Genomic DNA, 24,940 nt, shown 5'->3' with positions numbered 1-24,940 from the left:
CTTTCTTTCTTTCTTTCTTTCCTTCTTTCTTTCTTTCTTTTTTCCTCTTTCTTTCTTTTTTCTAGATGTTTTTTAGATCATGATTTTTAGTGGTTTTTATTATTTTTTAAATACATGACAACAGTGGAATGCATTACAATCCTTATTTCATATAGAGCACAATTTTTCATATTTCAAATTTTCATGAACTTTGTAGAAAGATGTCCATCACATTCCATCATCCTTGCTAATCCCCTGTGCCTTCCCTTTCCCTTCCACCCCTCTGCTCTATTTAGAATTCATCTATTCCTCCCATGCTCCCCCTCCCTAACCCACTATGATTCAGCCTCCTTATATCAGAGAAAACGTTCATCATTTTTTTTTGGGGGGGATTGGCTGACTTCACTTAGCATTATCTTCTCCAACTCCATCCATTTACATGCAAGTGCCATGATTTTGTTCTTTTTTAATGATCAGTAATAATCCATTGTGTATATAAGCCACATTTTATTTTATCCAGTCATCCACTGAAGGGCATCTAAGTTGACTCCATAGTTTAGCTATTGTGAATTGTGCTGCTATAAACATTGACCTGGCTGTGTCTCTGTAGTATGCTGTTTTTGTTTCTTGGTATAGTCTGAGAAGAGAAATAGTTGGGTCAAATGGTGCTTCCATTCCCAGATTTCCAAGGAATCTCCATACTGATTTCCAAATTGGCTGCACCAATTTGCAGTCCCACCAGCAGTGTATGAATGTACCTTTCCCTCACATCCTCACCAACATTTATTGTTGTTTGTCTTCATAATATCTGCCCTTCTGACTGGAGTGAGATGGTATCTTAGAGTGGTTTTAATTTGAATTTCTCTGATTGCTAGAGATGATGAACATTTTTTTATATAATTGTTGATTGATTGTATATCCTCTTCTCAGAAGTGTTTTTTCAGGTTCTTGGTGCATTTATTGATTGGATTTTTTTGGTGTTAAGACATTTGAGTTCTTTATATACCCTAGATATTAGTGCTCTATCTGATGTATGAGGGGTAAAAAATTGCTCTCAGAATGTAGGCTCTCTATTGTTTTTTTTTTATATAAAAATCTTTAGTTTCAATCCATCCCATGTGTTGATTATTGGTTTTAATTCCTGTGCTATAGGAGTGTTATTAAAGAAGCTGTAGCCTAATCCCACATGATGGAGATAAGGCCTACTTTATCTTCTATTTGCAGAGTCTCTGGTTTAATTCCTAGATCCTTGATCCATTTTGAGTTAACTTTTATGCATGGTGAGAGAGAGGGATTCAATTTTATTTTGCTGCATATGGATTTCCAGTTTTCCCAGCACCATTTGTTGAAGACGCTATCTTTTTCCAGTGCATATTTTTAGCACCTTTGTCTAATATAAGATAATTGTGGTTTTGTGGGTTGGTCTCTGTGTCCTCTATTCTGGGCTATTGGTCTACCAGCCTGTTTTGATGCCAGAACCATGCTGTTTTTGTTACTGTGGCTCTGTAGTATAGTTTAAGTTCTGGTATAGCAATGCCACCTGCCTCTCTTTTCCTGCTAAGGGTTGCTTTAGCTATTCTGGGTCTCTTATTTTTCCAGATACATTTCATGATTGCTTTTCTATTTCTTTGAGGAATTCCATTGGGATTTTGATCAGAATTGCATTAAATCTGTAGAGCGCTTTTGGTTGTAGGGCCATTTTGATAATATTAATTCTGCCTATTCAAGATAAAGTTAAATCTTTCCATCTTCTAAGGTCTTTGATTTCTCTTTAGTGTTTCATAGTTTTCATTGTATAGATCCTTCACCTCTTGATAATTCCCAAGTATCTTTTTTTATTGAGGATATTGTGAATGGGGTAGTTTTTCTCATTTCTCTCTCAGAGGATTTGTCACTGATATACAGAAATGCCTTTGATTTACTGGTGTTGATTTTATATCCTACTACTTTGCTGAATTCTAGTTCTAGAAGATTTCTAGTGTAGTTTTTTGAGTCTTCTAGGTACAGAATCATATCATCAGCAAATACTGCTATGTTAGGTTCATCTTTTCGTATACTTATTCTTTAATTTCTTTCATCTGTCTAATTGCTCTGGCCAGTGTTTCAAGAACTATATTGAATAGAAGTGTGAGAGAGGGCATCTCTGTCTTGTTTCCAATTATAGAGGGAATGCCTTCAGTTTTTCTCCATTTAGAATGATGTTGGCATGAGACTTGGCATAGACAGCCTTTAAAATATTGAGGGAAGTCCCTGTTATCCGTTGTTTTTCTAGTGTTTTGAACATGAAGGGTTGCTGTATTTTGTCAAATGCTTTTTATGCATTTGTTGAGATGATCATAAGGTTCTTATCTTTAAATCTACTGATGTGATGAATTACATTTATTGATATCTGTATGTTGAACCAACGTTGCATCCCTGGGATGAATCCCACTTCATCATGATGAACCATCTTTTTGATATGTTTTTGTATTTGATTTGCCAGAATTTTACTCAGAATTTTTGCTTCTGCTTTTCAGAGGTATTGGTCTGAAGTGCGCTTTCTATTCTGTGTTTGTCTGATTTTAGAATGAAGGAGATATTGGTCTTATAGAGTGAGTTTGGAATTGCTCCCTCTTTTTATATTTCATAGAATAATTTGAGGAGTGTTGGTGTTAGTTCTTCTTTGAAGGTCTTGTATCCATTGAGTACTGGGCTTTATTTATTAATTTTTTGGTTGGTAGGCTTTAGATGGTGTCTTCTATTTCATTGCTTGAAAATGATCTGTTTAACTTACTCAGTTCACGTAAGTCACATGATTCTAGACATTTGTTGATGACTTCAATATTTTCTGTTTTATTGCAGTACAAATTTTCAAAATAATTTATAATTATCTTCTGTATTTCTCTAATGTTCATGGTGATATTTCCTTTGTCATCATGGATTATAATAATTGGAATATTTCTCTCCTTCTCTACAGTACCATGGATAATGTTTTATCAAATGTATTTGTTTTTCAAAGAGCCAACTTTTCATTTTGAAAATTAAAAAAAATTAAAATATATGGCAGCACAATATATTACAATTCTTATTACACATGTACAGCACAATTTTTCATATCTCTGTATATAAAGTAGGTTGACATCAATTCATGTGTTCATACATGTACTTTGGATAATCATGTCTATTTTATTCCACCATCCTTGCTAATCCCTTTTCCCTCCCTATTCCTCCCACAACTCTGCCCAAAATAGAATTCATGTATTCCTCCCATGCTCTCCCTCCCTACCCCACTATGAGTCAGCCTCCTTATAGCAGAGAAAACATTCAGCATTTGTTATTTGGGTTTGGCTAACTTAGCATTATGCCATCCATTTACTTGCAAATGCCATGATTTTATTTGCTTTTATTGCTGAGTAATATTCCATTGTGTACAAATGCCATGTTTTCCTTATCCATTCATCCACTGAAGGCCATCTATGTTGGATCCACAGCTTAACTCTTGTGAATTGTGCTGCTAAAAACATTGTGACTGTGTCCCTGTAGTATGCTGTTTTTAAGTTCTTTAGGTATAGACCAGGGAGTGAGACAGCTGGGTCAAATGGTGGTACCATTACCAGTCAGTTTGTCAATTTTTATTTGCTTCTTTTGTTCCAATTTCATTGATCTCAGCTCTGACTTTTATTATTTTCTGTCCTTTACTGCTGTTGGTGTTGATTAATTGTTTTTCCTAGGGCTTTGAGATGTAATTTTAGGTCATTTATTTGACTTTCCCTTTTTTTAAGGAATGAACTCCATGCAATGAACTTTCCTCTTAGTAATGCCTTCATAGTGTCCCAGAGATTTTGATATGTTGTATCTGTGTCCTCATTCACCTCTAAGAATTTTTAAATCTCCTCTTTGATGTTTTCTGCAACCCATTGTTCCTTCAGCAGCATATTATTTAGTCTCCAGGTATAGGATTAACTTCTATTTTTATCATTGATTTCTAATTTCATTCCATTATGATCTGATAGAATGTAGGGTAGTATCTTTACTTTTTTGTATTGCTTACAGTTCCTTTTTGGCATGACATATGTTCTATTTTAGAGAAGGATCCATTTGATGCTGAGAAGAAAGTTTCTTTGCCTGTTGAAGGATGATATATTCTATGTATGTCAGTTAAATCTAAGTTGTTGATTTTATTATTGAGTTCCATAGTTTCTGATGGATATTGTTTGGAAGATCAATCCAGTGGTAAAAGATGTGTGTTAAAGTCACCCAGAATTATTTTCTTGTGGTCTACTTGGCCCTTAAACTTGAGAAGAGTCTGTTTGAACATAGATGCTCCATTGTTTTGGGGGTGTGTATAATTATAATTGTTCTGTCTTGTTGGTATATGGTTCCTTTAAGAAGTATGTAGTGTCCTTCTTTATCCCTTTTGATTAACTTTCACTTGAAGTCCACATTATTTGATATAAGAATGGAAACCCCTGCTTGCCTCCACATTCCATGTGAGTCGTATGTGTTTTAATATTTATTTTTTGTATATGAACACAATACCTTTATTATTTAGTTTAATGTGGCACTGAGGATCAAATACAGGCCCTCTCATGTGCTAGGCTAGTGCTCTACCACTGAGCCCCAGCCCCAGCCCCAGCCTGAGCGATATATTTTTTTCCAACCTGTCACCTTTAGTCTCTGAGTGTCTTTTCCTATGAGATGAGTCTCTTGGAGGCAGCATATTGTTGGTCTTTTTTTAATCCAATCTGCCTGTCTTTTGATTGCTGAGTTGGAACTAAACTTTCAGAGTTATTATTGAGACAACATTTGTGTTCCCAGTTATTTTTGTTTATTTTTGGTATTTAACTAAGTCAGTTTCTCTTTGATAGATTTTTCCTTTACAGTGATACTACCCTTTTCTGATTTCTTTATTGTTGTTCATTTCCTCCTCATCGAATATTTTGCCCAAAACTGTAGTGCAGGTTTCTGGTTGTAAATTCTTTTAAATTTGTGTATGATGGAAGGTTTTTATTTTGTCATAAAATAACATCTGAATTGAAATCTAATTGCTAATCAAAATTTAGTTTTGCTGGGTATGATTCTTGGTTGGCATCCATTTCTTTCAGAGCTTGGTTTATATTGTTGCAGGATCTTGTAGATTTCAGGGTCTCAGTTCAGAAATCAGAGATCCTGATTGGTTTTACTCATATGTAATTTGATTCCTTTCTCTTGTGGCTTTTGAAATGCTCTGCTTCTGTATGCTAGGTGTTTTCATTATGATTTGTGTTGGTGTAGACCTGTAGTGATCTTGTTCATTTGGTGTCCTATATGATCCTTGTATTTGATTTTCCAATTCACTCTACATGTTTGGAAATTTTTCTGATATTATTTCATTGAATAGATTGTCCATTTCTGTAGTTTATACCTCTATGCCTTCATCTATCCCAATAGTTGTTAAATTTGGTCTTTTCATAGTATCTCACAATTCTTGAATCTTCTGCTCATGGTTTCTTACCATCTTCACTGGGGTCAACTTTATTTTTTCAAGATTATATATTTTACCTTCAATGTCAGAGGTTCTGTCTTCCAAGTGATCTATTCTGTTGAAGATGCTTCCTATTGAGTTCTTAATTTAGTTTACTGCTTCTTTCATTTCAAGAATCTCTGTTTTGTGGTGTTTTTTTTTTTCAAAATCTCTATCTCCTTATTGACGGAATCTTTTTCTTTCTGTATTTGCTTATGTAGCTCTTTATCAAAATGATCCTTTGCTGCCTGTATTTTCTCTCATATCATCCTTTAATTCACAGAAAATTATGTACTTTCTCCCATTTATCCTGCTATTCTGACCATGGATTCTAATAATGTTCCATCTTTGTTCAGGGTACATTCTTTCTTGGTTTCTCATGTTGTTCATGCATCTTCCCTTCCAGCTCTGTGTTTTTAAGATATATAGCCATGTAGGCTTATCGTTTCCCCAATGGGTTTCAATGCCTTTCTTTTTAAAAAAAATATGTTTTTTAAATACATGACAACAGTGGAATGCATTACAATTCTTATTACACACATAGAGCTCAATTTTTTGTATCTCTGTACAGAAAGTGTATTCATGCTAATTTATACCATTATATATGTACTCATTTATTTCTGCAATACAACTCTTTTTTTTAATTATTAGTCGTTCAAAACATTACATAGTTCTTAATACATCATATTACACGGTTTGATTCAAGTGGGTTATGAACTCCCACTTTTACCCCGTATACAGATTGCTGTATCACATCAGTTACCCTTCCATTGATTGACATATTGCCTTTCTAGTGTATGATGTATTCTGCTGTCTGTCCTATTCTCTACTATCCCCCCTCCCCTCCCCTCCCCTCCCCTTTTCTCTCTCTACCCCTTCTACTGTAAATCATTTCTTCCATTTGTATTATCTTGTCTTACCCCTCCTTTCCTCTTATATGTCATTTTTTTAACCCTGAGGATCGCCTTCCATTTCCATGCGATTTCCCTTCTCACTCCCTTTCCCTCCCACCTCTCATCCCTGTTTAATATAAATCTTCTTCTCAAGCTCTTCGTCCCTACCCTGTCCTTGTTTACTCCCCTTATATCAAAGGAGTCATTTGGTATTTGTTTTTTAAAGATTGACTAGCTTCACTTAGCATAATCTGCTCTAATGCCATCCATTTCCCTCCAAATTCTATGATTTTGTCATTTTTTAATGCAGAGTAATACTCCATAGTGTATAAATGCCACATTTTTTTTATCCATTCATCTATTGAAGGGCATCTAGGTTGATTCCACAATCTTGCTATCGTGAATTGAGCTGCTATGAACATCAATGTAGCAGTGTCCCTGTAGCATGCTCTTATTAGGTCTTTAGGGAATAGACCGAGAAGGGGAATAGCTGGGTCAAATGGTGGTTCCATTCCCAGCTTTCCGAGAAATCTCCATACTGCTTTCCAAATTGGCTGCACCAAGTTGCAGTCCCACCAGCAATGAACAAGAGTGCCCTTTCCCCCGCATCCTCTCCAGCACTTATTGTTGTTTGACTTCCTAATGGCTGCCAATCTTACTGGAGTGAGATGGTATCTTAGGGTAGTTTTGATTTGCATTTCTCTGACTGCTAGCGATGGTGAGCATTTTTTCTTGTACTTATTGATTGATGCAATACAACTCTTAATACATATATATATCACAGTTTTTCATATCTCTGGTTCTATATAAGGTATGTTGGCACCAATTTGGGTGTTCATACATGTACTTTGGATAACGGTGTCATCACATTCCACAATCACTGCTAATCCCCTGCCTCTTCCCCTCCCCTCCAACCCCTCTGCCCTACGTAGAATTCATCTATTCCTCATATGCTCCCCCTCCCTACCACACTATAGTCAGCCTCCTTATATCAGAGAAACCATTCAACATTTATTTTTTGGGTTTGCCTAACTTCACTTCTCCAATACAATCCATTTACTTGCAGTTGCCATGATTTTATTATTGCTGAGTAAAATTGCATTGTGTATATATGCCCCATATTTTTATCCATTCGTCCACTGAAGGGCATCTGGGTTGGCTCCACAGTTTGCTATTCTGCATTGTGCTGCCATAAACATTGACATGGCTATGACCCTATAGTATGCTGTTTTCAAGTCCTTTGAGAATAGTCCAAAAGAGGAATAGCTGTGTCAAACGGTGTTTTCATTCCCAGATTTCCAAGAAATCTGTATAGAGTTTTCCATGTTGTTTGCAGCAATTTGCCGTCCCATCAGCAGTGTATGAGTGTACCTTTTCCCCCACATCCTTGCCAACACTTGTTGTTTGTCTTTATGATAGCTGCCCTTCTGACTGGAGTGAGATGATATCTTAGAGTGGTTTTGATTTGCATTTCTCTAATTGCAAGAGATGATGAACATTTTTTAAAATATTTGTTGATTGATTCTGCATCCTTTTCTGAGAAGTGTCTGTTCAGGTCCTTGGCCAATGTGTTGGTTGGATTATTGGGTTTTTTGGTGCTTAGTATTTTGAGCTCTTTATATACCTGATATTAGTTCTCTATCTGATGTGTGAGGGGTAAAAATCTACTCCCAGGATGTAGGCTCTCGTTTCACCTCAGATTTTTTTTCTGAGAAGAAACTTTTAAATTTGAATCCATCCCATTTGTTGATTCTTGGTTTTAATTCTTGTGCTATAGCTATCCTATTAAGGAAGTTGGGGCGGCCTAGCCCCATGTGATGAAGATTTTGGCCTACTTTTTCATCTATTAGATGCAGAGTCTCTGGTTTAAATCCTAGGTCCTTGATCCACTTTGAGTTGAGTTTTGTGCATGGTGAGAGATAGGGTTTTAATTTCATTTTTTTGAAAATTGATTTCCAGTTTTCCCAGCACCATTTGTTGAAGAGGCAATATTTTCTGCAATGCATGTTCTTGGCAACATTGTCTAATGTAAGATAATTGTAATTTTGTCAGTTAGTCTATGTGTCCTCTATTCTGTACCATTGGTCTACTGGCCTGTTTTAGTGCCAATACCATACTGTTTTTGTTACTACTGCTCTGTAGTATAGTTTAACGTCTGGTATAGTGATACCACCAGCTTTGCTATTCCTGCTTATAATTGCTTTAGCTATTCTGGGCTTCTTATTTTTCCAGATGAATTTCATGTTTGCTTTTTCTATTTCTATGAGAAATGTCATTGGGATTTTGATCAGAATTGCATTAAATCTGTACAGTGATTTTGGTAGTATGGTCGTTTTGATAATATTTATTCTGCCTATGCAAGAGTAAGGTAGATCTTTCCATCTTCTCAGGTCTTCTTTGGTTTCTTTCTTTAAGGTTCTTTAGGTTTCCTTGTATAGATCTTTCACCTCTTTCTTTAAGTTGATTCCCAAGTATCTTATGTTTTCTTTTTTTGAAGTTTCTGTAAATGGGGTAGGTTTCTTAGTTCCTTCTTGAGGCTTTGTCACTGATATACAGAAATGCTTTTTTTTTAATGTGTGTTAATTTTATATCCTGCTGCTTTGCTGAATTCATTTTTAGTTCTCGAAGTATTCTAATAATGCTTTTGGGGTCTTCTAGGTATAGAATCTTATTTTCAGCAAATAGTGCTAATTTAAGTTCTTTTCCTGTAGTTATTCCTTTAATTTCTTTCATCTGTCTAATTGCTCTGGCCAGTGTTTCAAGAAATATATTGAATAGAAATGGTGAGAGAGAGCACCCGTGTCATGTTCCAGTTTTTAGAGGGAATACCTTTAGTTTTTTTCCCTTTAGAATGATGTTGGCCTTAGGCTTAATGTAGAGAGCCAGTATGATGTTGAGGTATGTTCCTCTTATCTCAAGTTTTTCTAATTTTTTGAACATGAAAGGGTGCTGTATTTTGTAAAGTGGTTTTTCTGTGTCTCTTGAGATGATCATTTGATTTTTATTTTTAAGTCCATTGATGTGATGAATTACTTTTATTGATTTATATATGTTGAACAACCCTGTATTCCTGGACAAACCCCACTTGATCTTGGTGCACGACTTTTTTAATATGTTTTTGTATTTAATTTGGCAGAATTTTATTCAGAATTTTTGCATCTATGTTCATTCAAGATATTGGCCTGAAGTTTTCTTTCTTTCATTTGTCCCTGCCTGGTTTGGGGATCAGGGTGATATTGGCCTCATTGAATGAGTTTGGAAGTGCTGCTTCTTTCTGTATTTTCTGAAATAAATTGAAGAATATTGGTATTTTTGAGTTTCTTCTTCAACGGTCTTGTTTAAATCGGCAGTGTATCCATCTGGTGCTGGGCTTTCTTGGTTGGTAATCTTCTGATGGCATCTTGTATTTCATCATTTAATATTGGTCTATTTAAATTGTGTATGTTTTCCTGATTTAATCTGGGCATATCATATGACTTAAGAAATTTGTAGACGCCTTGAATGTCTTCTATTTTATTGGGGTATACATTTTCAAGATAATTTCTAAATATCCTCTCTATTTCTGTAGTGTCTTTTGGGACATTGCATTTTTCATCATGTATGCTGGTAATTTGAATTTTCTCTCTCCTTTTTATTAGCATAGCTAGGGATCTGTCAGAGAACCAACTTTTTGTCAAGGTTTAATTGTTTCTTTTAATTCAATTTCAGTTCTAATTTGAATTATCTTGCCTTCTACTGCTTTTGCTGTTGATTTGTTCTTCTAGGGCTTTGAGATGAAGTATGAGATGAATTATTGACTTTTTCTTCTTTTAAAGAATGAACTCCATGCAATGAAGTTTCCTCCTAGTACTGCTTTCATAGTGTCCAAGAGATTTTGATATGTTGTGTCTATGTTCTTATTTACCTCTAAGAATTTTTTAAACTCCTCCTTGAAGTCTTTTGTAACCCATTGTTCATTCTATTGTACCAAATTGATTCACTCATTGAACTGCTTATAGTACTTGAAATATTTCAAGTTTGTCTTTTCACAAGGTGGAAGTGTCACTTTACATGTCTCCAAACATTAATATTTTATGAATATTTTACACATTGGGAACGTTTCATGGATGATACTTGAAACTAATTGTATTGGGGATCTCAATCTATCTCATAGATAGAAAGCAGAGAGAATAGGAAGCAGACTGTTTTCAAAAGCCTTTTTACCAGTCTTTTTGTCTCTCTTGTGCACTATCACCTTATGAGAATATCTCTGACAAGTATGATTTGCATTTAGAAAGTGCGCCAAATTTCACATTCTCTGATGGCAGAAAAGTTAGGAGTTGGGCTTTTATTCAGTGCTGGGTTATGGTATATATCGTTCACTTCACTCTGATATGGAATATATGTACTTTTTTTGGACTTATGTATTTTCTTCTGAATTAGATAATGGAAAGTATCTTATTACATAATTAAAGTCACTCTCCTACATGACAGTCAGTTTTACAAATTCTTCATTAAAATTAAAAACTGAATAAGGTTTGGTGCATGTTCTATTGATCTAACAATTTTAATTTCAGGAGCCATTGACATTCGGGGATGTGGCTATTGATTTCTCTAAGGAGGAATGGGAATGCCTGGATCCTGCTCAGCAGAATTTATATAGAGAAGTGATGTTGGAGAACTACAGCAACCTAGTCTTTGTGGGTGAGCATAACTTTCTTAAAATTCCTAATTATCATTATTTAGTTTTCTTTTCTTGAAGTATATCATTTGGGAACTTCTCCACAAGAATGTGTTGCAGATTTATGCTTTCAATAAAGAAGATGGGGTAGTTATTGGTGCTGACAGGAAAATGTTGATGATGTTTATTTTCATCCTTAATGTTTTCCTTTGGTGGCATGATATATATCTTTCACTTGACATATGGTTGACTTAGAGGAATGCAGTGATGTCAAATCCTGTGGCCCACACATTGCAGAGGACATATTTGAGGTAGGCAAGGAAGCCTAAATTCAAAAAGTTTCATTGACACAATATCCAGCAGAAAATATTTTTGAGAAGCTTTGAATTCTCTCTCTTGTTATCAGAAAAACCTGTCCTGTGTTTTGTGCTTTACAATTATGTCATATCCTGCTTTTCCTCCAGTAATGTCTCCATACATTCAAATTAACAACAAAACACTCCCCTTGCCTTGTGAGTGTCAATATTTCCTGACAGATCTTTCATAATTAAAAAATATATTTTTAGTATTTAATGGCTTTCCTATTTATCCATATATGGTGCTGATAATTGAAACCAGGGCCTCATACGTGCTAGGCAAGCTCTCTAACACTACTCTACAACTCCAGATCGTCTTCCATTATTTTCAAGAAAGTTTTGCACATTTCTGGAGACCTCTAGGTAAAACCATTGTAATACATTACTATCATAAGTAAGTTTCTCTAATCTTATTTGTACGTTTTTTTCACTAAAATTTCCTTATCAGTGTTCTTTCTCATATGTGTAATGGATTTTCTGTGAAATTATCTGCCATGGAAGGAAGGTCAAGTTGGACCAAATACTGCTGTTTTGAGAGATGGTGTAAGTTTTATTTGAGTTAGAGGATTTGTAAAATAATACATCTGCAGATATTTATAATTTGCTTTTTTTTTTAATTGTGTACAGTAGGTTTCCTGTTAGAGCCTGGGTTTCCTTTTATCAGTTAATTGTTTCACAAACTAAGATATGTATGATTATTGTTTGTATTGCCAATAATATTATATGTGCTTTTGCTTGTATAAATATTAAGCCTCTTTTGTCCATGAGTTTTGTATTTTATCTTGATTGGCTTTTCTTTCTGCCTATGTACGTAGAAATTGAAGTTTTCTATTTATAAGTGTAATGGGGATTGATGGCAGTGATACTCTCATGCTGAACTACACCCCAAGCTCCTTTTCACTCATTTTTGGTAGAGGTTCTCACTAAGTTATTGAGGATGTCTTGAATTTGCAATTCTCCTGCCTAAGACTTCCTAGTAGCTGAGATTACATGCATGCCCATCATTTGTATACTGATGAGTTTGTTATTATTTATAAAATAAAGACCACATTATTTTAAATGTAGCTTTGAGAAATGTTGCAATTCTCTTTCTTTTAATTTTTATTGTAATCAAAACCACAAAATAACACTTACTGTCTCTAAAATTTTAAATATACAGTTCAGTAACAGTAATTCAAATTGTTATGCAATATATATCTACAAAGTTTACATCTCAAAAAAAGTGCCTAGAAAGCAAGGACTCATTTCTGTCTCCTCATCACAAAACTATTCTCTTTTGTTCAGAAAGCTTCTTTTTAAGTTTAGAGATGTCATGTTCATAAAATTCTGCAGTATTCTTTCAGTGACATTTCAGTTAACCTCTTGTACATACAGTTTGTAAAATATATAATTAGAATAATTTATTTGACTTCAATGTTCTATAGTTTGTATATTCCAATATGGCTCATCGTTCTTTTCAAGGGATATTTGGTTTGCATGCCCCATGATGGCTCTGTTGAATAACAATGTAACAACACTGGTGTGCAATGTTTTTAATTTGCTATTGATGTGAGGGCTTATTGCCACACTAAGAACACCATCTACCTGACTATATGTTTGCATTTACAATTGAATGCTGTAAATTTTAGTATAATTTTAGCAGGGATATAGTCTTATTTGTATTTTGGGGTATATTCATACAATTTAAAGGATATATTTCTCTGCAAAAAAAATTTTTAACAATGGGAGGTTGATGAATACTACATGGAGCCTCTAGTTAAATTTAACTAGTATGAACATCTTTAAATTTAATCTTTCAATTTTGAACAACAGCATGCCCAAGAGTTTTCAATCAACTGACACATATTTAGGGATTTTTGAAAATCCCTACCACTTTTGATTTCAAATATTTATTCCATTTTGGTTACAAAATAACTATCACTTAAATATTTATTAACCTTTGTTTTAATATATAAAATTGATCTAACCAGCATAATATCCCACTTGTGATTAAGAACACGGATTCTTTAAGTCTACAGTACTTTCAAAATACTTTCCAAGTCTTATGCTTTGCAATTACCATTTTGCTTCACTGCATTTCCCTTTTCAGTAAGTGGGGATTGATGTCTCTTAGTATGACAGTGATTCTTTGTTTTCATTCAACCCTCTCAGTGTTTTCTTTGTGTGTTTGTGAAGTATGAAGTATGTAGCGAATGTATTTACTCTTAATTCAGAAGCTAAGGGAAAGGGTACTTTTCACTCTTTTGCCTCTTTTCAAAGTTTCTTTTTTTAATTTAAAATTCTTTCTATGTCCTATAACTGTCTTAAACTGTGTTTTGTGTACTGTAATTTAGACAGCCTAGATTTTGTTCGATCACTTTTGTATGTGTCATTATTATATCCCTTTGCTTTCAGTATGTGTGTGTGTGCTTAGATTTAGAGTATCATGTAGACTCCCAACAGTTGCAATATTTAGAGTTAATTCAGATATCCAAGTTTTGTTTTGATCAGAATTTTGTAATCTTGCATTTGCCAACAAAAAGTCTAAAACTGAAGAGTATCCAATTCATACTTTGTATGATTATCAACTTGACTTCACTTTATTAAAAAACTGACTATATTTATGTGTCCTTTTAAAATTATATTATTGTTACAGGTATATATGCCTACTAATAGTATTGTTGTTATGCTTTTTTTCTTTCAAATTCTACTGCAAAATTACATGTTTTATGACCCATCATTACAATAAAATAGAATTGTTTTGCCAAGAAATGTTTAAAATTTCATATGACTTATATTGCTGTGCACTTACATTTTATTATGAAAGATTACATTTAGTACTTTTTGGAGAACAGATCCAGTGTTGATGAATAGTGTGTGTATTTTTATATGTTTAAAGTCTTCATTTTCCTTCTCTTTTGAAAGGTAGTAGCTGTGAATATAATGTCTTGGTTAATAATTTTATTCTTTCATCCCTTGAATATAGAAAGACTAGAATTTCTTCCTGTGTTGTGAAGAAAGAGAGAACAACAGAAGAAAGTTGGTAGACTTTGAAAATATATTCTGAAGGAGGAAAATCTTTGTGTAACACAATGTATTTTTCTCTACTATATTACTCTCCATAGTAATGTACTCATCTTGGATACTGTGAACACAAAGATGATTAGGACAATCTTCAAAGTAATTTTCTGTGTGTATTTTTATTTGATTTATATATTTCTACAGTAATGATGGACTTGGATTTAATAATCCACTCCCCTGCTGATGTTATTATTTGCTGTAATTTCTTAGGTTTCCAAAATACACTCAACCCAGTACAGTAAGTAAACATGTTTGTTATTTTATTTATTACAGCCATGACTTCTCATCATCCTCGACAAATTTTCCCAGAACATGGAATAAATGAGAGAGAGGGAAGATATGGAAAGTGTGACTTTGACTATCTACAACCAAGAAAACAATGGGAAAATATAGGTGAGAGTAAAGTTCAAAAAACTGAAAATCACTCAGTAGTCTCTATTTATGATAAAATTTTTTTGGTCAAAAGACACCTGAGACAATTAATATCTGAAACAAAAATTCAATGTATTCCAATTATTTTGAGGAGTTTTATATGTCTTTAACAATAAATCCACAGCCATTTTTGAACTGAAAGGCAATGTGCAAAATTTGAAATCTAGTCCATGCATCAGTTTTTAACTTGGCCAAGTATAAAAGTAGCACTGAGTTAAAATACCAGTCAAACATTTGTACAGAAAAGATATTTCTAAAAGTGATCCTTTTGGAAGTTTCTTTATAAAATGTCCATTTTTGTGAAACAAAAGATGAATTTCTCCTTGTGCCCAAATGGACAATATTAAGAATTGTAGAGGGCTGGGGATTTGGCTCAAGTGGCAGCGCGCTTGCCTGGCATGCGTGCGGCCCAGGTTCGATCCTCAGCACCACATACCAACAAAGATGTTGTGTCCGCCGAGAACTAAAAAAATAAATATTAAAAATTCTCTCTCTCTCTCTCCTCTCTCACTCTCTCTTTAAAAAAAAAGAATTGTAGAAAAGTTTCTACTTCCCAATATTGCTCAATGACAATTCTGATACAGATTTCTGGAAAGTGCACTATATAGATAATGCTATAAGTAACATATTAAGCCATGTCTCTACCCTGAGTAATGACCAGTATATTTACCTTGGTGATAAAAATTATGAATATAGAGAAATCCTAGTCCTTTTCTGAAGGAAATTTACCAAAATGAAAAATGAAGGAAAGTCTTGCTTTAGTGATCAAAAACTAGTATTCATTAAAATATTCATAGCCAAGACAAAACCTGCAAGTGTAAGATATGTTAAAGGGCTCTTTACCACAGTGCAGAGCTTGCTTAATACAAGAAAATTAATAGAGAAAAAGAGCCCTATATGTATAGAAGATATTGAGCAAGCAAATGCTTTGCTATATTTTTTTAAACACAGCAGATACTATGACAGTGATAAATTCTACAAATTTAAAAAATGTGAAAAAAAACTTTTAGTGAAAAGTTTCAACTTGTTAAGTAACAGAGGATTCATACTGAAGGAGAGACTTGTAAATGTAAAAAGTGTGGGAAAGCCTTAAAAAGTTTTTCAACCCTTACTCAACACGAAAAAATTTATTCTGCAGAGAAGACCTACCAATGTGAAGAATGCAATGCACTCAAGAACTTTACTCAACATCACAGTGTTCATTCAGATGATGTGCCATGCAAATGTAAAGAATGTGACAAAACTTCTAATAAAAGCTCAAATCTTATTTGTCACCAGTGGACACACCCTGGAGTGATGCCCTACATATGTAAACAATTTTTCAAAGGTTTCAGTCAAACACCAAGCCTTAAAAATTGCCAGAGAATTCATACTGGAGAGAAGCCCTACAAATGTAAAGTATGTGGCATGAGTTTTAATAGAAACTCAAATCTTGATCGCCACAACAGGATTCATACTGGAGAGAAGCCCTACAAATGTAAAGTGTGTGGCAAGAGTTTTAATACAAACTCAAATCTTGGTTCCCACAACAGGATTCATACTGGAGAGAAGCCCTACAAATGTAAAGTGTGTGGCAACAGTTTTAGTGAAAAATCATCACTTACTCAGCACCAGCAAATCCACACTAGAGAGAAGCACAACAAATGTAAAGAGTGTGGCAAAGCTTTTAGTAGACATCCCAGCATAATTGTCACAAAAGGATTAATACTGGAGAGAAGCCCTACAAATGTAAAGTGTGTGGCAAGAGTTTTAGTTACACATCATCACTTACTCACCACCAGCGATTTCACACTGGAGAGAAGCCCTACAGCTGCAAAGAATGTGGCAAAGCTTTTAATAGCATCTCACCGTGTAATTGGCACAAAAGTATTCATACTGGAGAGAAGCCCTACAAATGTAAACTGTGTTGCAAAAGTTTTCATACAAACTCACATCTCCATTACCACAATAGGATTCATACTGGAGAGAAGCCCTACAAATGTACAGGGTGTGGCAAAGTTTCAGTCAAAAATCATCACTTACTCAGCACCAGCAAATCCACACTGGAGAGAAGCCCTACAAATGTCAAGAATGTGGCAAAAGTTTTAATCAAAAAATAGTACTTACTCGGCACCTGAGAATCCACACTGGAGAGAAGCCCTACAAATGTACAGTGTGTGGCAAAAGTTTCAGTCAACAATCATCACTTACTCATCACCAGCGAATCCACACTGGAGAGAAGCCCTACAAATGTAGAGAATGTGGCAAAGATTTTAATCAACAATCATCACTTACTCGACACCAGAGAACCCATACTAGACAGAAGTCGTATAAATGTGAAGAATGGTAAAGCTTTTAATATTGAAGATCACATCTTACTAAATATTATAGATTTTATACTGGAGAATTTTTACAATGAAAACATTGCATCAGTGTCTTTAAGGATGAATCAACCGTATTTCACAGTAGTTCAATACTATTTCACACCAGAGATATGATAGCACAGAAATCATATAAATATAAAATAGGTGACAGAGTCTCCAATAATTGTTCACACCCTACTCAGCACCTCAGAATTCATACGAGTGAGAGGACATGTGGAAAAAATTTTGTAAAGCTTTTGGCCATTGATCCAACATTTTTAAAACGCTGCAGGATTTATAGCATATAGAAACCCATAGATTGTGTCCAAGACTGTATTCAAATTTCCAACATTTTTTAATTACTGACGTCATATCTGTAGCAAATGTGGAGTAGCATTTGTCCAAAGTGTGTACCTTAGATAACAGCACAATATTTAGAAAAACACCTTGACAAATATAAAGATTGTAGTAAGTTTCTTATCTATAGCCCATCCCTTGAAGTATTTGGGACCTAGGAGGGAAAAAATCATTTAAATGTAGAAAATGGGTAATTGCTTTTGACATTTGCTGAAAATTTTCTAGCATCTTTAGCTGATATTGTAGAAATAATGAAATACAAGTATAGAATTGTGTATCCCTAAAAGGATATAATTTTAGTATAAATCAACAATTACAAAAGAGTCTCATTTTTTTCTGGATCAATAATAATTCTCAGAGTTGATTATCAGAGGTTTCTTAAGATTTATATGAAATTTAAAATTTTCAGAGCCCCTTAAACTTAGGGGTTTAATCAGTAAACCACATCCTCAGATTTTTTTCTTTTTTATTTAGAGATAGGGTTTGCTAAGTTGCATATGTCCTCATTAATTATGGAGCCTGACTTTGAACTTGCAAAGCTTTTTACATCCCTATGGTCACAGCATGTTCCACCATGCCAGTGTTACAGAGCGTTTTTACTTATATTTCATTACAGATGCAATTTGTTGCTAAATAAAGTGTGAATTTCTTAATGTTAACTTTGTCATGCATTTAATGATGTTATTAGGTCACACATCTCCCACTTTCACTTTGCTACTGGATCGATGCAATAGTAAAACATTCTATTGGGTAAATAATGCTATAACGTCTCCATTAATTATTTCATATGTTTAATCAAGTATAATTTGGAGAATATTATTTATGTAAATTATATACGCTCTTGTTTGTAATTATGGAAAAATTAAGAGAGTTATAGGAAGGACCTAGGGATACTAAAATAATGCCCAGATATCCCTAGTTTGAATTATGAGTTTAACATTTCACCTTATAGAATAGCAGTACACCCTAAGGGATCTACAACTCCGGAGAGTTATACAAGCTCCCAATCAGGGAGAGGAGAAAGACCCAAGAGACTAGGAGCCAACATGGGTATTCAGGCAATAAAGGAGGATTGCTGAAGGGGGAAAGAGTCTTAATGTTTCCTGGGGAATCCACATGGTCCATAGGCCCATCCTGACTATTGGACTGAATAAACCATGCAGTTCCTCATGAATTCTATGACGTTCATCACTGAGGTGACTATACTCACCTCTAGTGTAGGAAAAATATCACAATTTTGGACCACCTCATTAGTTTTGCATGCTCAGTAGGAAATTTAAATAGAAACATGTAAAACGATGACTATAAAGAAAAGACATACTGTAGGAGCATTTATGCCCCCACATTTTTTATTTCATTATATATTTTGATTTTGTAGACCCTTTGGTTCTACTTAATAATTTACAATATAATGTTTGTTATACTTATTGGATAATAAGTATAACATGTGATAGATAGCATGTGTCATGGTCTCCCAGAACCCTCTGCAACCCAGTAATTATAAGATACTATTAACTAACGATGTTCCTCCTCAGATCTTATAGCTCCAAGAGCCCATGACACCACAGAGAGAGAAACACAATTTTGATTGAAATAAACCGCTAGACTCTCATCTACAAGTCCTGTTCAGAATGTAAAAACGCAATATTCTCTTTATATGTGAGCCTTTGGGTCAACAAAATACCACCCACCAACATTTCATTTAAGTTTATTTGGGAAAATAAATATTGAAATATAATGATAAGTTCTAGGAGAATAATATTCTCACCATTCTTTATTCCAAAGCGTAAATATCTAGGTTTCATGCTTATCTCCACATTATTTTATGCAGAAAACTGGCTTCATTTTACCTATGAGAGTTTAAACTATTTATATGGCAAGGAGGGAAGATTCAATCCTAGAGGTCTATGGAAAATACTAAAGATCTTCCCTTTTCTTGAATGGAATGATGTCTGCAGTCCTTGATGAAATAAAGAATGCTGATTTCTCAATGCATCTGGCTAGGTGACTCACTCATTGGAATCCCAATTTATTTACTCATCTCAAGGCTATCATTCCCTCCTCTAGGATCTGACCTGTTCTTGGGAGGACTTGGTGTTCTTCAGGGGATCACCAGGTCATGCACGATGCTGGAATGAAGTTTTCTTTGTTCTATCTTGTATTTATTCGGCCTCACTTTCAATACAAGTTAGAACAAGACTTCAGACTCATCTGTGGAGAGGATGCTCTGCCCAGCACTTCCCAGTCAGGACCCTGAGAAGCTCTTTGGGACTCCCCAGTACATAGGTTCAGTGGTTGGGTTTTCCTAGTCTGGCAATACAGTTGCCTGTGTCTTTCCCTTTTGATTTCTCTCTTGCTTTTATACTATTACTCAAGGAAACACTGTCTCGTGTGAAGAGAGTGTCTTTATTATCTATTGGATCTGACCTGCCAAGTTGAGCAGCTGCCCACATACTGAATGTCACAAACACATGTATGTGTTATCTAATCAGTAAGTAGTGTATCTTTCAACTGCATGATTTTTATTGCATGGGGGAGGAAATTGGGAATGCTTTCTTTGAGTTCCCACAGCACTATTCATAGTATTCATAACACTGCTATGTAATGTTTCCTCTCTGCTCAAATTGTAAGTATTGTTCTTGTGCTGCTTTGTAAAACAAATAGAAAAGAGTTGTAAACCAAATTTTTTGTGATTATAGCTAGTTGTGCAGACTGACATGGGCAGCTCTATATACCATTGTTGTTTTATATGGGCTCAAGGTACTCTTTTATACTTTTATTTAACCTTAATGACATTACCATTCACTGAAGAAATTTTAACTCACAAACCTTCTCGGTATACAAATTTTCCCTTGTCATTTTTAAAATTTCTTACTCTTTTTAGGTATACATGATAGTAGAGCAAATTTTGACAAATTATACATGGAATAAAACTCATTTTTGTCAGCATTTTATTCTTGAGGTGTACATGGTGTGGACCTTCCCTGGTGGTGTATTTATATATAAACATTGAAAAGTTGTGTCTGATTCATTCTACTGTCATTTGTACTCCTATTTCCCTTTTCTTGTCTTCAATCCAACTTTGTCTAATCCACTGAATTTCTATTCTCTCCCCCCCTCCCTTGCTAAGTGCTTTAGCATCTATATATATTATGTATTATATGTAATGTCTGTTTCACTCTACTATCATTTCTATCCCCATATTCCCTCCCCTCCCTGCAATCCTCTCTACTTAATCTAAATAACTATTCTTCCCCACCCCCATTGTGAATTAGCATACACTTATTGGAGGAAACATTTGGCCTTTGTGTTTGTGTGTGTGTGGTGGGGGGGCTTATTTCACTTAGCATAATATTCTTCAACTCTATCCTTTTACCACCAAAAGGCATAGTTTCATTCATCTTTAAAGCTAAGTAATATTCCATTGTTGGGGCAAATTTTATATATATATATATATATATATATATATATATATATATATATATATATATATATATATCACATTTTATTTGTCCATTCATCTGTTGAAGAAAACATAGGTTGGCTCTATGTTTTAGCTAATGTGAATTGTGCTGCTATAAACATTGGTGCAGCTGTTTTCCTGTAGTATGGTGTTTTTAAATGCTTTGGGCATAGTCCAAAGAGAGGGATCGCTGGGTCAAATGATGTTTCCATTCTGGTTTTTCAAGGTGTCTCCATACTGCTTTCCATGGTGGTTGCACCAATTTGGAGTCAATCTGATAAGCAATGTGTGAGTGTTCCTTTTCACCCACATCCTCACCAACAATTACTGTTGCCTGTATTATTAATGTTGCCATTCTTACTGAAGTGATTTGTATAAAATCTGTAGGTTCTTTCTTCACATTATTGTTTCTTTTGCTGAGAAGCAGCTTTTTAGTTTGAATCTATCCCCTTTATTTATTCTTGATTTTTAATTTTTGTGCTGTAGGGGTCTTGTTATGGAAGTCAGATTGAGGACGAACATTCACCACAGATTTTTAAATGGCATCCCAAGTTCATGAACGTTTCACTTTTATTGTTTCTCTTACTATCTTGCCTTATACATCTACATGTTCTAAAGAGTCATGAAATGATCTAGCTTCTCATACATGATTTTTTGATGACTGTTATTTTTCAATATGTAGCTGCAGATTGTTTAAAATATAAATCTATTATATTAGACTTTAAATAAAGCACATCCATGCCTTGTGTAGGAAATATTACATCAATAGAACAACATCAAATCTATAATATATATAAATATATATAAAAGCCTGGATTCAAATGCATGCACATCCACCCCAGAGCTTGGCCCATAACACTTATTCTATACTAGTTCTACACTTTAGAACCTCCATGAAAGCTCTTATATATATCCAAAGCCTGAGACTCACTCACCAGACATTCTTCTTTTTTGAGGGGGTGGTACGATGATGAAGATTGAAATCAGGGGCACTCAACCCCAGAGCCACATCCCTATCCTTATTTTATGTAGAGACAAGATCTTACTGATATGCTTAGTAAATTTTTTTTCACTGAGGCTGTCTCTGAACTTAAGACCCTTTTTCCTCAGCCTTCCAAGCTGCTGAGATTACAGGCAAATACCACCATGCCCAGCTCCCCAGAGAGCCTTCTCTAACTGGTTGGAACCCACTTTTTCAGGATGTTTTGGCCTAATCCTCACAAGTAGAGATGAAACTGTTTTCCTCTATATTAAAAATCAGGGCTACAAAGAGATTGGACCCAAGAACACCTAATTACACAGCGTGTCCACATTACAACAAAGGTGTGGTCTGCAATTCTCCATCTTTCCAAAGAGCTCTTCTTGGCTCCACAAAGTTGGGAGTACTGGCCAACCTTCTGCCATTGATCATTTAGAAGCCTCCACGGATGTCAGTGTGTATGAGGGACAGAATTCCAGGTGGCACGTTGGTGATTAGTAGGCTATGCCAGGGAGTAAGGCAGAGACAAATTCACCAAAGGCACAAAACTTTCATGTGGCTGGTCCAGGATTGGGGCTGCATGAGGAGATTCTTTTCCTCCACCCTTGATGTGTCTTTCCTAACTGTTCACATGCTGAAACACTTGTTCAATGACTTGCACCCTTTTCCTGTTTTATGTTTCCCTCTCATGTGGCTTTGGAGGTCTCATGTTTGGCAATTATTGTGAATTTCTTCTTCATTTTTCCAACCTCCCTCTTCCCATCCATGTGGAATTTCTGTCTCTGGATATTAGTTTTCAATTTATATATTTCCATTTAGTCGAAATTTCCATTACCTCTAGAAAAAATAAATGTTTAATTCATTATCATGCTTGTAATTACCCTTCACATGTTGATAATGGCAGTGTTCAAGAACTATCTTCTGATTTCTATAACTGGAACATAAGTGGGTCTGCTTGAAATGACTGTCCTTTCTTTTGACTCCAGATAACGGGGATCTTTTTAATATAGCACGTTAATGATTTTATGTATATTTATATACAGTACCCAGGATACTAACCCTGCTTTTTACATGGTTTTCTCCCAGAGAAGGTGGAGTTGATCATGTAGGCTTCTCAGAATGGACTCCAGCTCAGACTCTGCCTCGGCTCTGACTAGATTCCATCTGCCTGTGATTTCTACAACATGGACCTGTAGGTCTTCATCTTCTTTTCTTAATTTTAATATTTCACTTAGAGCTTAAACCACAGGACTGTCACTTTCAAAAGGATGACTTAACAAACCATCACTAACCACAAGAAGGTTTGCTCCATGTACAAACTAGGAAAGAGGGGCCCATCACATACTTTAGGGCTTCAGGGAAATTATGGGGGTGCCAGTAGTCCCTCATATCAAAATAGAGGCATTATAGGTTGTGGGACAGGTTTGGACTAATTTGATTTTAGGACCAGAATTAGAGTAATTTAAGTTTCCTTTTCAACATGAGAAAATAATCTCAATCAAGATCCTTTTCCAGATGTGTCCAGGATACTTTAAGGGTTTGAAGCCCAGATCTCTTGGATTGCTGTTATCCATCAGAGATGACATTACAATTAAGAGAGATGACATGTCCTACTGGGGAAGCCACTGTTCCGTGTTCTCCAGTGGGAACTTTGTGCCTTTCTACAAACATTAAAATTACAATTCTGCAGAGACAGAACTTAAACACATCCTTTCCATAAAACTTACAAGTGTTTGTGCTCTGCTCAGCTTATTCAGGTGACAAAGTACCTCTGTGTCCTCAGATGTAGAGTTAGTGTGGATTCTAAAAAGGGCATTGGAGGAGGGAATTCAATCTACTAGTGAGCTTTTCCAGTAGCTTCTTTGCTTCTCAAAGAAGCAAACATCTTTAGAAGACAATATCCTCATTGCACCATATACAACATGGTCCTCTGAGCTCATTAGGACTGTTGGAGCCCAGAGGATCATGTTCTGTATGGTGTTACGAGGATATTGTCTTCTAAAGATGTTTGCTTCTTTGAGATCCTGCTAAAATGAGTCAATTTTTCTTATAGGGAATGTCAGATTTTCTTCTTCATTTTTCAATTTAATAACTTCATGGGACACAACTTACATATGGTATGTCATGTAGAGATTTTAAACACTACTAATTTGTATACTAATTACCAGGGAATTAATAAGTTTTAATATTTTGATTGATAATCTTGCTTTGGTCATTTTCATAACTCATAGAAGAATTATTGTTTGAGTAATTGTACATTTTGAAATCTTTAGAGGGAAATGAGGTTCTATGTTCAAAACCTCATTTTATAGAATGGAATCTCACATGGTTAAGAACTTTCAGATGGTAAATGTCAAACAAGGGACCCTGATCAAAAGGAAGTACATTAAGTCTTTTAGAAAATCAAATAAATGTGCTGGTAAGTTCCAATTCATGGTGGCAAAATATAGGCTTGTGAATATAATTCACAAGAATTTGGAAGAATATTTTTATGTATTAGTCCATTCTGTTTTAATCACTAAAAACATTTTGAAATATCTAATAATGGAAATGTGTAAACTTAATTTTGCTTAGAGGAACATTCTGGACACTTGAAAATCATCCTGCCCTGGTCACTTTCAGATGTTTTTCCAAAATTCAATTTTTATGTCATTAGCACGCACAGGTAAATGTGACTCTAAGACACACAGATCAAGATAAAACAGGAAAGCTTAAAGCAGAACTTGTCTCTTCCATCGAAATATCAGTCAGGGAAAATGGACCCTCCTGCAGGATCATGTGGATTTCCCAGTAATGAGAGCTTGGGGTCTGCAGAGAAGTGCTTGGGCTCTCTCATCCCTGAGGATGTCCACAGAACAGAGTAGAGGAGAGTGTGGCTGTGGAGTCTCTAATCAAGACCTCCAGAGACCAAGCAAGAAGCTGGCCTGATTTTATTGT

At 34.9% G+C, this 24,940-nt stretch overlaps 1 protein-coding gene and 1 pseudogene across 1 annotated transcript in view; one reads left to right on the top strand and one right to left on the bottom strand.

Moving 5' to 3' along the window:
• Nucleotides 1-24,940, bottom strand: part of LOC144251498 (uncharacterized) — a gene marked incomplete at its 5' end in the record, with an annotated part of 302,179 nt that overhangs the window by 39,388 nt on the left and 237,851 nt on the right. The gene's annotated exons all lie outside the window — the stretch shown is intronic.
• Nucleotides 11,257-17,191, top strand: LOC144251497 (uncharacterized; annotated as a pseudogene).

Source organism: Urocitellus parryii (genome assembly GCF_045843805.1).
Source record: "Urocitellus parryii isolate mUroPar1 chromosome 16 unlocalized genomic scaffold, mUroPar1.hap1 SUPER_16_unloc_1, whole genome shotgun sequence".
Lineage (NCBI taxonomy): Eukaryota > Metazoa > Chordata > Mammalia > Rodentia > Sciuridae > Urocitellus > Urocitellus parryii.
Note: the sequence above shows the minus strand (reverse complement) of the source record. Positions and strands in the feature narration are given on the sequence as shown.